This window comes from Lampris incognitus, chromosome 5 (assembly GCF_029633865.1).
Source record: "Lampris incognitus isolate fLamInc1 chromosome 5, fLamInc1.hap2, whole genome shotgun sequence".
Taxonomy (NCBI): domain Eukaryota; kingdom Metazoa; phylum Chordata; class Actinopteri; order Lampriformes; family Lampridae; genus Lampris; species Lampris incognitus.
This window is the reverse complement of record NC_079215.1, coordinates 62,728,748-62,740,957: the sequence shown is the minus strand read 5'-3', so window position 1 is coordinate 62,740,957 and position 12,210 is coordinate 62,728,748.

The window sequence follows — 12,210 nt, the reverse complement described above, 5'->3', positions numbered from 1 at the left end:
CACCACCCTGCATTGTAGTCAGTAGGCTGGTTGTCAGGGTGGAGACTGGTCACCATGACGTCACGATAACTCACCTACCTGACGGATGGGAGCGCCACACCTAACGCTAGAACCACAGCTGCTCGGTCTGGTTCAGTTAGCCCCCTATTTAGCTCAATACGAAACACACGGTTACAACTTAAATAAGCACAAATCATGAACGAAACATAAATTAGCATAAAATATCCTGCGTGTGATTAAGACAGCCTGGTTTTACCTTGTGAAACATGTACCGTCCGTCCTCGCCACGTCAAAGAAAATGGCGCCGGTGGGAAATGGGAGAAGTTCTTTGACGTCTCCCAGAACCGTTACGTGGGGGCGGGGCTTTGATCCATCCCAGTCAGGGTTGAGCTGAACACCAATGGAGAACGCGCTCCATTCTGACAACGGAGACGAGTCACAGGCACCATAGTCCATGGGCCAGAGCCCAAAATTTCCTATTTCGGTACACTCAAGGTGGCAAAACTTACTTATAATTTTTGAAAGGATCCATGTCTGTAGATGATATTTTGGTATGATAACCATTCCTGAGTGGCAGCTGTATCACAGTTATCAGCTCATGAAGTTAACCACCCCCTAAAGTAAATTGCATTTTAGACGCTGGTGCATATCCTGGTTTAGCCTCATGGTCAGGACATTTTTCAATGTTCTATAATATTGTCTTTGGTATCATTTTAAAGGGGACCTTCTTAGCTTTCATTCAAGCCCTGTTGTGGATATTTCTCACAAATATAGAGGTCACTTGAGCTCTTCAACCCGTCAATAACACACATCTTTCTGCAATTTTCGCCTAAACTATATACTTTCTTTTAGCCCTGTGGCATCTAGGAATATCAGGGACACAAAACACAAAAACTGGAATACTCACAGGACTGTAAAGATTCAGGAAATGTATAATATACCCATACTATTTCATTGTGTGAGGTGATTGTGAACCTTAAATTAGAAGGGCATTATTACTAAGAAACTAACTAGACCAAAGCCAGTTAGTCCATGGGTCAGACCAGATATCGATATCACCCAAGGTGACACAACTTCACTGGTGCCATTTTATTTGGTACACTAACAGAAGTAAAATAATACATGATAACCTTTCCAAATGAGCAGCTATTTCATTTTTCTTTCAGGAAACCTGTTTCTGTGCCTCTCACGATTGTGTATTTGCCCAGATTTTTACAAATATAGCATTTCAACACCCCTGGTACTGATTAGCCTAGCTTAAACTGGGACAGTTCTTAGTTGGCCAACAACCAAGGATAACCAGTACTGTGTACTTCCATTCATTGTGCTAAGCTAGGCTAACGTGCAGCCAGATAGCTTTCTACTAAACACATATAGAGGAAACTGGTATCTATCTTCTTGTCTCACTCTGGAGAAGATTGTAAGCTAATTTCCCATAATGTTAGCATGTTCTTTTAATGTATATGTTAATATGATTAGTTAAAGTGGCTACGAGGAACTTTCATCTTGTGTTGATTTTAGCGGCCTCATGTGGACAAAATACAGCTGTTGCATAGCAACTAGGTAATGTATCTATTTGTGGCTATGTAAGATAAATAATGGTAATATGACGCTGGTGAAGCAAAGTAAACTTTGTTTTAGTAGTGTTCATACACCTAAGTTACATGTATTTGTTTGTATGTGGCAGGTGAAAACTGACTGAATATGGCCACTGGTGAACAAGCAAGTTTTTACCCAATACCAAAGCGCCCACGGGTGGAGTGCATTATCCACTGTTCTGATGATACAGATAAGCTGGTTTCACTACAAAGTGTCGACTCGTGGAGAACTCTGCTCAGGGCAGCTCAGATACGAAATCATGCACCAGTTTTGAAACTGGCAAAAGACATTCCTGAGGGACAGATTTCAGCAATCTACTACCACAGAAAGTGTCGCAGTATCTTCACTATGAAGCAAATTCTTGATGGCCTCCTTGCAAAAGAAAAGAAAAGTTGTGTCTCTGCTGAAGAGAAACAATCTAAGAGAGTAGCTCGACATGCTCCAAGTACATCTAGGACTTATGATGCAGAGTGCATATTTTGTCAGAAAAACAGCAAATATTCCAAGAGACAGAATACGAGAGAAGTACTGGTGCAGTGTCGAGAACTGCGAGCTGATGCAAAGATCAGGAGTGCAGCCACAAAGAAAAGGGACAGCAGAATCCTTGCCATTGTGAGTAGAGACCTTGTAGCAGCTGAAGGGCACTACCACAGGTCATGCTATAGACTTTACACCAAAGAAGAGGTTTCCAAAGGAGAGGTTGCCAGCAATGAAGATGATGATGCTGCAGCCCAGTATGAAGCTGCTGTGAATAAGGCATACAATGAGCTGTTCCTCTCCATCAGGATGGAGCTTTTTGGCAATCCTCAAGTGATGACAATGACGGATCTCTCTTCTAGACTGGTAGCTTCAATGAACTCCCAAGGCATTGCCCAAGTCAAGGAATCAACCAAGAAGCACATAAGGCGAAACCTGGAGAGTGAGTTTGCTGGAGCCTTGCAGATATTCCCTGGTGAGAAAGGAAAATTCCTCCTCTATCCCGATAACTTGTCCATGAGGGAACTTGCCAAAGAAAATCAGTCTCTCAAAAAGGGAGCTGCAGACCCTGAAAAGTGTCAGTGCACAAGATGTTATAGCCAAAGCAGCCATCAAATTGAGAGCAGACATTAAAAGTCAAGATGTTCCTCAAACCTGGCCGCCTGAAGTCAAACCAGAAGCAGAATGTCCTACCATTCCAGAGTCGCTCATTATCTTCCTGTACTCTCTACTCACAGGCTCAAATGATCCTGATCATGCATCCCAGGGAGTGCAGTGCCTTCTGCAGTCATTTGGCCATGACATAGTATATGCAGTGACGTGTGGAAATACCAAGCCTTCCAAGCACATTGTTCTGCCATTCAGTGTCAAATCGTTGACAGGAAATGTAGAGTTGATAAACATCCTCAACCAACTTGGTCACAGTGTGTCCTATTCACAGATGGAAGAGATCAACACTGCCCTGTGTCTCCAGAAACTCTCATCATCAGGGAGTGGCATTGCCCTTCCAGCTAACATCCATCCTGGCATATTCACAACTTTAGCCTGGGACAATATCGACCGTCTTGAAGAAACTGTCAGTGGTGAGGGAACATCTCACAGAGTCAATGGGATTGCTGTGCAAGCAAAGCCAGTCAACCCACTTCCTGTCCAACCCATGCCCACTGTTCCAACAAAGAAGAGAAGCATTGATGGACCCCCACCAATGTTACCAACTTACAATGCTGGACAACGGGTAGGGCCACCACAAAGCAAAAAGTCAGATGCCGATACTGCAGCCAATACTAAGCTTGCCAGAGAGAAAAACCTTCTTTGGGTCCTAGCACGCATGTCACAACAAGAAGAACAGTCAGTCAGCAGCTGGAAGGCTTCAACATCCTGACTCGAGGAGAGATGACGGTCATCCCCGACAATATAGGCTATCTGCCTACCATCAATGCTCCAGCGACACAAATGTCTACTGTCAACGAGGTGCTTAACCAGTCACTGAGCATCATGCAGTGCTTAGGCCTGAGGAAGATTGTCTGTGTCTTTGACCAAGCCCTGTATGCGAAGGCTGTCGAGATCACATGGAAACACCATGACAAGTTCCATGATATCATCGTTAGGCTTGGGGTATTCCACACCATCTGCACACTGCTGGCAATAATAGGAAAGCGTTTCCAAGATGCTGGACTCAAAGACCTCTGCATTGAGTCTGGCACGATTGCAGAAGGCTCAATTGCTGGTGTTATGGATGGCCGCAAGTACAACAGGGCAGTGCGGCTACACAAGCTCCTGTATGAGGCTCTCATGCGACTGACCTTGAATGGTTTCCTGTCCTGGTTGGAAGAAACTCACAGGAATGACATGGTTCACCTGAATGAGACACTGAAGACCATTGACAGCCTTGGGAAAGAAGTCTCACAACATGCTTTGAAGGAGGTCCTCGAGAACAGCTCTTGTACACGCATCATGGATCTATTTGAAGTCTACCGTGAGTTCCTTAGAGGTGGAAACGGCAGCCTCTCGAACTTCTGGATGTCCTATTTGGACATGGTTGAAATCTTGTTGGGGCTCATCCGAGCATCCAGAGAGGGAGACTGGATGCTACACTTGGCTAGCATTCGAGCAATGATCCCATGGTGCTTTGCTTATGACAGGATGAATTATGCACGCTACCTCCCCTACTACTACGCTCAGATGTCTGAGCTGCCCATCACACACCCAGATGTGTACACAGAATTCATGGAAGGAGGCTTCTCAGTCCAACTGGGCTCCACCAATCCCTTTGGCCGAATCCCTGTTGACCAAGCTATAGAAGAAACGGTGAACAAAGACACCCAAACAGCTGGAGGGACAAAGGGATTCAGCTTGAAGCCAGGAGCTGTGACCAAATATTATCTCACAGCTGAGTATAGAAGCATGTACCTCAGACAGCTGAGAGACCTGACAGGTCAAGGCAGGTGCAAATGGTCTCATCCAGATCTACAGAGTCCAAGGATCAAGAGAGATGAAGCAGATGTCCAGTCTCTCATGGACCTTATGGAGAATAACTGGCTCAATCCTATGTCCCCTGATGAGATTGATTTGGTTAGCCTCTCCACTGGCAACATGGCTCCACCTGATGTGACCATAGATCTCTTGAGAGCTCTTGAGAAAGGAGAAGAGGCCTACCAAGCATTCCAGCAAACAAGGTTAGATGCAGACCCACCACCTGTGAAATTCCACGACAAGATGACCAAGCAAAGTCTGAAAACATTCTCCAATGTCAGCACAAAACAAGCTCATGGAAAGAAAGCACAGGATGTGGTTCTGAAGGCAGATAGAACCCTTTTCAGTCACATGATCCTGGTGGCTGAAAGCAGGAAGGTGAATCTGAAGGATGTCCTTGCCTACCCATTGGGCCCACTACCATGGGCACTGGCAAATGCTGATGGGTCCTTACGAAAAACAAACAAGGCTGCACTTGCCAGAGAGCTTGAAAAGAATGTATCTCCTGCAGAAGACATCCCAATCCCATCTACTTCCATCATTGATGGGATGAGCCTGGTCCAAAAAATGAATGGCAACAACAAAACCTTTGCACAGGTGGCAGAGTCAGCCTTGACCCAGGTCCTCCATGAGGGAGCACAGAGTGGGAGGATTGATGTTGTTTTTGATGTCTATCACCAGACTTCGACCAAAGATGCTGAACGACTGAACTGGGGTGGAGACATCACTCTCCAGTACAAGAATCTTGCAGGGGGACACCACGTCCAGCAGTGGAGAAAATTTCTGTGCAGTTCCTCCAACAAGACCAGTCTCATCAAGTTTCTGGTGGAAGAGTGGAAACTCCCACGATACAGAGCTATGCTGCATGGCAAGGTGTTGTACATGACCTGTGAGGAAACCTGCTACAAGTTGACAGAAGATGGGTGTGAGGAAGCAGCAGAACTGCACTCCACACATGAAGAAGCTGACACCCGTCTGCTCCTGCATGCATTGCATGCAGCAAATGCGGGCTCAAAGTCAGTTATCATCACAGCTGAGGACACTGATGTCATGGTGCTTTGTCTTGGCTTCCAGAAGGACATCACCTGTCCCATCTACCAGAAGTGTGGGACTCAGAACCGCACACGGTTTGTCGACATCACCAAACTGGCAAGTTCACTTGGAGACAGCATCTGTGACAGCCTAATTGGCTTACATGCCTTCACAGGCTGCGACACTGTCAGTGCATTCGCTGGTCGAGGGAAGCTGAATGCCCTGAAGATAGTGAGAAAGCACACTTCCTGCCAAGAGACTTTTAGTCAACTGGGACAGACATGGAATGTGAGTGATGAGCTGTTCCAGAAAATTGAGCAGTTCACCTGTCGGATGTATGTTGCTAATAGCAGCACTGCTGAGGTGAACAAACTGCGTTACCAGCTCTTCTGCACCAAAAGGGGAGAGGTTGAGTCCAGCCAGCTGCCACCATGTAGAGACTGTCTCTTTATGCATGTTCAACGAGCCAACTATCAGGCAGCAATATGGAAGTGCTGTCTGCAGGCTAACCCTGTGGTGCCAAGCCCTACTGAGTATGGATGGACAGACGATGAAGGCAAGCTGGCCATTTACTGGATGCGCTCCCCACCTGCACCAGATGTGGTCTTGGAAATGCTAACATGCAAGTGTGTGCATTCATGCAAAATGCCAAGCAGCATGTGCCTGTCAAATGGACTTCCATGCACAGACATGTGCAGGTTACAGACCTGCAGTAACCAAAAACAGCAGGATGGTCCAGAACTGGACTTTGAACTTGGGGAGTCAGATGATGAGAGAAACGAGCAGTTTGATGAATGACAGTGTGATGATTCTGATGGTATTACTGTGGTAGTAGTCTATTGATGCACAGGATGTTGATTCTGGAATTGGTTACCCAGAGCTTGATAACAATAATGTAACCATATTCACATATACCCATTACCCTACCCATTACCATTACATATACCCACTAATGATATGGGATTACATGTATCATTGACTAAGTATATGTAAATGTCAATGTTGTTTAAAATATTAAAATAGTTCATTACCTCACTATGGTATTCCTTTTTATCATGTATTTTGATTGTGTATTTAAACAAATGTATAGAGACCAGTTTGTGACCTAACTGGCTTTGGTCTAGTTCTCATTTAAGGCTCACAATCACCTCACACAATGAAATAGTATGGGTATATTATACATTTCCTGAATCTTTACAGTCCTGTGAGTATTCCAGTGTTTGTGTTTTGTGTCCCTGATATTCCTAGATGCCACAGGGCTAAAAGAAAGTATATAGTTTAGGCGAAAATTGCAGAAAGATGTGTGTTATTGACGGGTTGAAGAGCTCAAGTGACCTCTACATTTGTGAGAAATATCCACAACAGGGCTTGAATGAAAGCTAAGAAGGTCCCCTTTAAAATGATACCAAAGACAATATTATAGAACATTGAAAAATGTCCTGACCATGAAGCTAAACCAGGATATGCACCAGCGTCTAAAATGCAATTTAGTTTAGCGGGTGGTTAACTTCATGAGCTGATAACTGTGATACAGCTGCCACTCAGGAATGGTTATCATACCAAAATATCATCTACAGACATGGATCCTTTCAAAAATTATAAGTAAGTTTTGCCACCTTGAGTGTACCGAAATATCGTCTGGCCCATGGACTACCACTGGCAGCGCCAATTTATAACAACACCAACACTCTGTTCAACACTGCCCCTACAATTTCAACTCATGTATTTGCTGTGTGGAAAATGGCATGATAAAAACTATCTGGAAAAGAACCAGAGGCCAAAGAACTATTAAGAACTTGCAGAATAATGGGGGTAACGGTTGAAAATCCCTCCGTGAGCAGTTTGGTGGGAATGTTGTCTAAGATACAGGAGGAGGAGTTCATACCAGAGACTGTACTCTCTAACACTGACACTGTAATTGGTTGAAACTGGGGGAAAGAGGCAGAATTCACATGAGGAATGGAAAGAATGCAAGGGCCAGGCTGGATTTGGGACCTGATATGTTACGGGTTGTGCAGGAGGACCCAGACGACCACACAGGAGGCGGAGGACTCTTAGTAACGTTTCATGAAAATTAACAAAGGGAAAACATATCAGGGGAGAGGGAAATGCAGGATGTGTATGGTGCTCAGGTAGTTTTGTTTGTGGGGGGTGTGAATACGCTGTGTGTAGTGACAGGCGGTAATGTGTCTAGCTATGTGTTAGTGCAAATTATCCTAAGTGTGTGTAAAATGTGAATGGGGCGTTGGGTGTTGTGTAAGTGTATCAGCCAACGTTCCAAGTCCGAGGGCAAAGGGGAATCGAGGAGTAGTCCGAGTTCAAAGTCTAAGTAGTAGCCCGAGGAGGGAGGGAGGGAGGGTGGTTGGCAGGCGAGCCGGCTCTGCGCAACAGGTCAGAGGGAAGATCTGGCAATGAGTTTGAGAGAAGGCCAGGTTCTTGTAGGGGTAGAAGTGATTGCAGATGGGGGACAGCTGAGGGAACGAGTGACCGGGGAAAAACAGAGCCGTGCTGCCAGTCTGCCAGCAGAAGGCAGCAGTGACGCCGAAGGACGCGCAGTGCCCGTTGGGAGGTGCTGGGGACCTCAGGGTCTAAGTCCGGTGATGGGGAACGTGACCGCGCCCCGGCTCTGGTGGTGAGGAGTGGACACTCAGGCAAAGCCGAGTGCCGTGGAGGTCCAGAGGGAACGGAAGAGGTAGGTTGCGGGGGTTCTGAGGGTGAAACCGTAACACAAGCAGTGGACAGAAGCAGCCAAAGCATAAACATGATACTGAGCATTAAAGATGGGTAATGTCTCAAGTTACTGTTAGAAAATACCCCGATAATTGGAGCACAGCCTCCGGAATATCATTTGGGAGGGAAATTAAACTTCAAGAAATTATGTGTTCGTACAACTTTGAAGAGCATGGGGATTTCAATCTGTGGGGTAAAATTGTGGAACAGTCTGACCATGGAACTCAAAGAAAGTACAAACATTACACAGTTCAAGAAGAAGTACAAAGGTCTGATTATCAAGAGATATAGAGAGGATGAAGAGTTGTGTTAATGTAGAGGACTAGAAAGTATTGGGTTGTAACAACGGACACTCTATTTAATTTTTTACTTTCCTTTCTTAATTTATGTTTATTTACTTACCAGATTCATTTTCACTATCCACTGATTAGACCTGCACATTGAGTTTAGGTGCTATTACACAGGTAGTCCTGTAGATGGCGGACTGCGCCCACAAATGAAAGGTCTCTGGTCTCTGTGTAGCTGTAGTTTAAGTTGTATTAACAGAATGTTGAGTGTTTTGGAGGCATTATTTTGATTGTTAGATTGCTGGTTGGCATACTGCTGTGCAGCTGGCTGGGCTCCGTTTTCTCAGTGGCCGGCGTGGGGTGGCATGTGGCCAGCGGAGGTGCAGCATGCATCACCTGCATTTTGGTGGCGTTTAGCTCAGTAGGAGACACATACCACTATGTTTATGTGTGTGATTAACTTCTAATGCGTTTGTGTGTTCAGTTAAGTAATTGTCATGATAAAGGAGAGACCAATGGCTACTAATGTTTTGCACGATGTGTTGGTTTATTGTCAATGTATTTGGGTTTGATGGTTTAGGATTGTGTTTGCTGATTGGTGGACCTTTCTCATGGATACTTGCCTGTAGTGTTTGACTTTACCTGTTTAACACTAGAACGACCGGGATTTCACTCCTACCTAAAACCACCATGGGCGGTCAAAATGACGGCCAGTTTTTAAACTTTATATCTGTCAAGATAAATACCCAACTGAGATATTAATGCATCAGATATGTTAGTATGTCTGTTAGGAATATTTACTGGATACCAATGATTTTTTTTAACGAAGAAAGGATCTCTCTCTCTCTCTCTGTATATACACATATACGTATATCCGCTTATTGGCCACAATAGTGGAAGCATTATATCCACCAAACATGGAGCATAAACCCCTCTTAGAATACATACAAGCAGTGGATAGAAGCAGCCAAAGCAGAAACATGATACTGAGCATTAAAGATGGGTAATGTCTCAAGTTACTGTAAATAGCATGGGGTGTTGTGTCTTTTTGTTGCTGTACACTCAGGCAGTAGTGGGGAGGAATATGTCCCACATGACACTAAGACAACTTTTTGAGGAAGTAAGATGTCAGTCAGTAATGTTAGCAAAGGGGACTTAACACATAGTATTTACTGTGAAGGAAACACCTGCTGTCAACATTAATTTGGGTGAATATGAATATTTGCTGGAGAAGTACACTAGAAAATAAAGTCTAGTTGATCAGCAAAACCTGATCTTATCATTTATGTAACAATACTAAGTACACATGAGTTATGTATTTGTGTGGAGCATTTTACTAGTTGGTATATACAGTACAAAACACCTTGTAGTTCCTCTGCTTTGCTGCTCAGGACATCCACCTGTCAGTTATTTGAGTGAAGCAGGTGTTTTATTGTGCAAGACGGACACATCAAAACAGCCCAAATGTACTCCACATACAAAGTAATCCTTCACATTCACTTTCTCAAACTGGAATTAAAATGATCCAGCAATCCAGTCTTTCACTGAAATCTAAGACTGGCACAAAGAACATGTCCACTTCTGTATTTGTGTCAGGTCACCAAGTTGTTATTCAAATCTCTCTTGAGAAAGAAATGTAAGGTTTTGCTGTGTGTGTTCAGGGAAGATTATTAGAAAACAAGCAATCAAGCTCTATTCATATTTACATAAGACTAGTGACTATTCCTGGAACACTTTAGTATGTAGGTGTCCTATTCTATGCAAAGTATACTTCCTTGTTAGTCCACTATAAGAAGTTCATACCAGGCTCTTAGTTGGACCAGAAGAAGAGCAGCTCCCAGCAGTTCAACTTCAACACAAATCATGTTGTCTGTAGCTCTGCTGCTGCTGCTGCTGGCAGCTGGATCCTGTGAGTCTCTTTGAGGGAGAAACATTCAGGACCACAAAGCTTCTTCTGTTTATCCTTTCTGCACTGAGGTACAAAGTTGAGTTTTCAACTTTTTCTCTCTCTTCTACAGGTGTGAACAGTGAGCAGTTGAATCAACCAGCGTCTCTGACTGTCCAGCAGGGACAACCACTGACCATCACCTGTCAGGTCTCTTATTCTGTTAGTAGCTACTGGACAGGCTGCAGGAAAAGGACTGGAGTGGATTGGAATTGGACTAAGTGGTAGCAGCCCACACTACAAAGATTCACTAAAAAACAAGTTCAGTATCTCTTTTGAAGCTTCCAGTAAGACAGCGACTCTAACAGGACAGAATATGCAGCCTGAAGACTCAGCTGTGTATTATTGTGCCAGAGACACACAGTAACACAAACCACTGATAGACCTGTACAAAAACCCTCTCTGTCCCTGAACAGTTAAGAGATGATCCACCAGATGACACAACCTCAACCCACTAAAAACTTCAACCACTGTTTCCTGATGAAACACAAAAACACCCTTTGAATAAATGTAAAAGTAAAAAAGTGGAGGGAAAATAGCATTCTATTGAGAGTATCTAAATAAACCTATATATGAAGAAATATATAAAGGTTTACAAATCTTATCTAAATTCACATCTCATTCTTCTCCAAATAAATGGGTGCCATATTAGGACTATAAGAAACTTTATATTTTAATAATAATACCACTAAATTAAACTTCTATAGCGCTTCTCTAACAACCAAAGTGGCTTTACAATAAACGGGGTGAAAGAAGACAACAGATAAACACAACAGACATACAGGGGTGGAGGGGAAGGGGGGCTACGAGAGGGAGAAGCAGCAGCCACACACGGCGGCAGCAGTACTCTCCCACTTAAACACTCACAAAAGGGCAAGAAAAACAAAAAACCACAGCAGTGTAGACGTTGATGTTGTGTAGGGGTTTACCCCCACAGACCCGAGGTATCCACTAGGTGGCACTATTTACCCCATAGCTGGGGGCTGGGTGGTGGGCATCAGGGAATATCCACACACCCCGGTGGGCCTGCGTACCGCACGTGTAGGGGCCAGACCTCCTCCGAGTCCCTTGTAGACCAGCCAGGGTCCAAGATGTAGCCAGTTACGAGAAGAAGGATGCTGGCGTCATGGGAAATGTTTGGCGTCTGATACTGACGCACGACGCACCCTTAGCGTCTGTGTGAGACGCACCAGGCTTTCACCAGGCACGGCTCCAGGATTTCAGTTTTGGGTGGGCCAGGCCTATTATGGATGGACGTGGAATTCCCTAGGGGGGTCCGGGGGCATGCTCCCCCGGAAGAAAATTGTTCAATATTGATAATTTAAATGCATCAATTTGGTGCATTTTGAGACCAAAATCGAGCTAGATAGAATAACAAATGTAATCACAAAAACCCCTCATAATTCATGCAACATTGACAAAATGAGCCAAGATGTTAAAAATTACTCAGTGCAAAATATATATTGCTTGAACAGCAGCAGTACCATCACTTGCCAACGTTGAAAGCCAGTCAGTGACCATTTTGAACTATAATTCTATCACTAACCGACCAATAGAGGGCGCAACAGGTCTGTGACCAAGCAACCACAGCCCAATCAAAGGCCCTGTCCCAATACCCACCCTACGAGCTACCTAGAGTGGTGCAGTTTGGTATTACAGCGTTGCGTA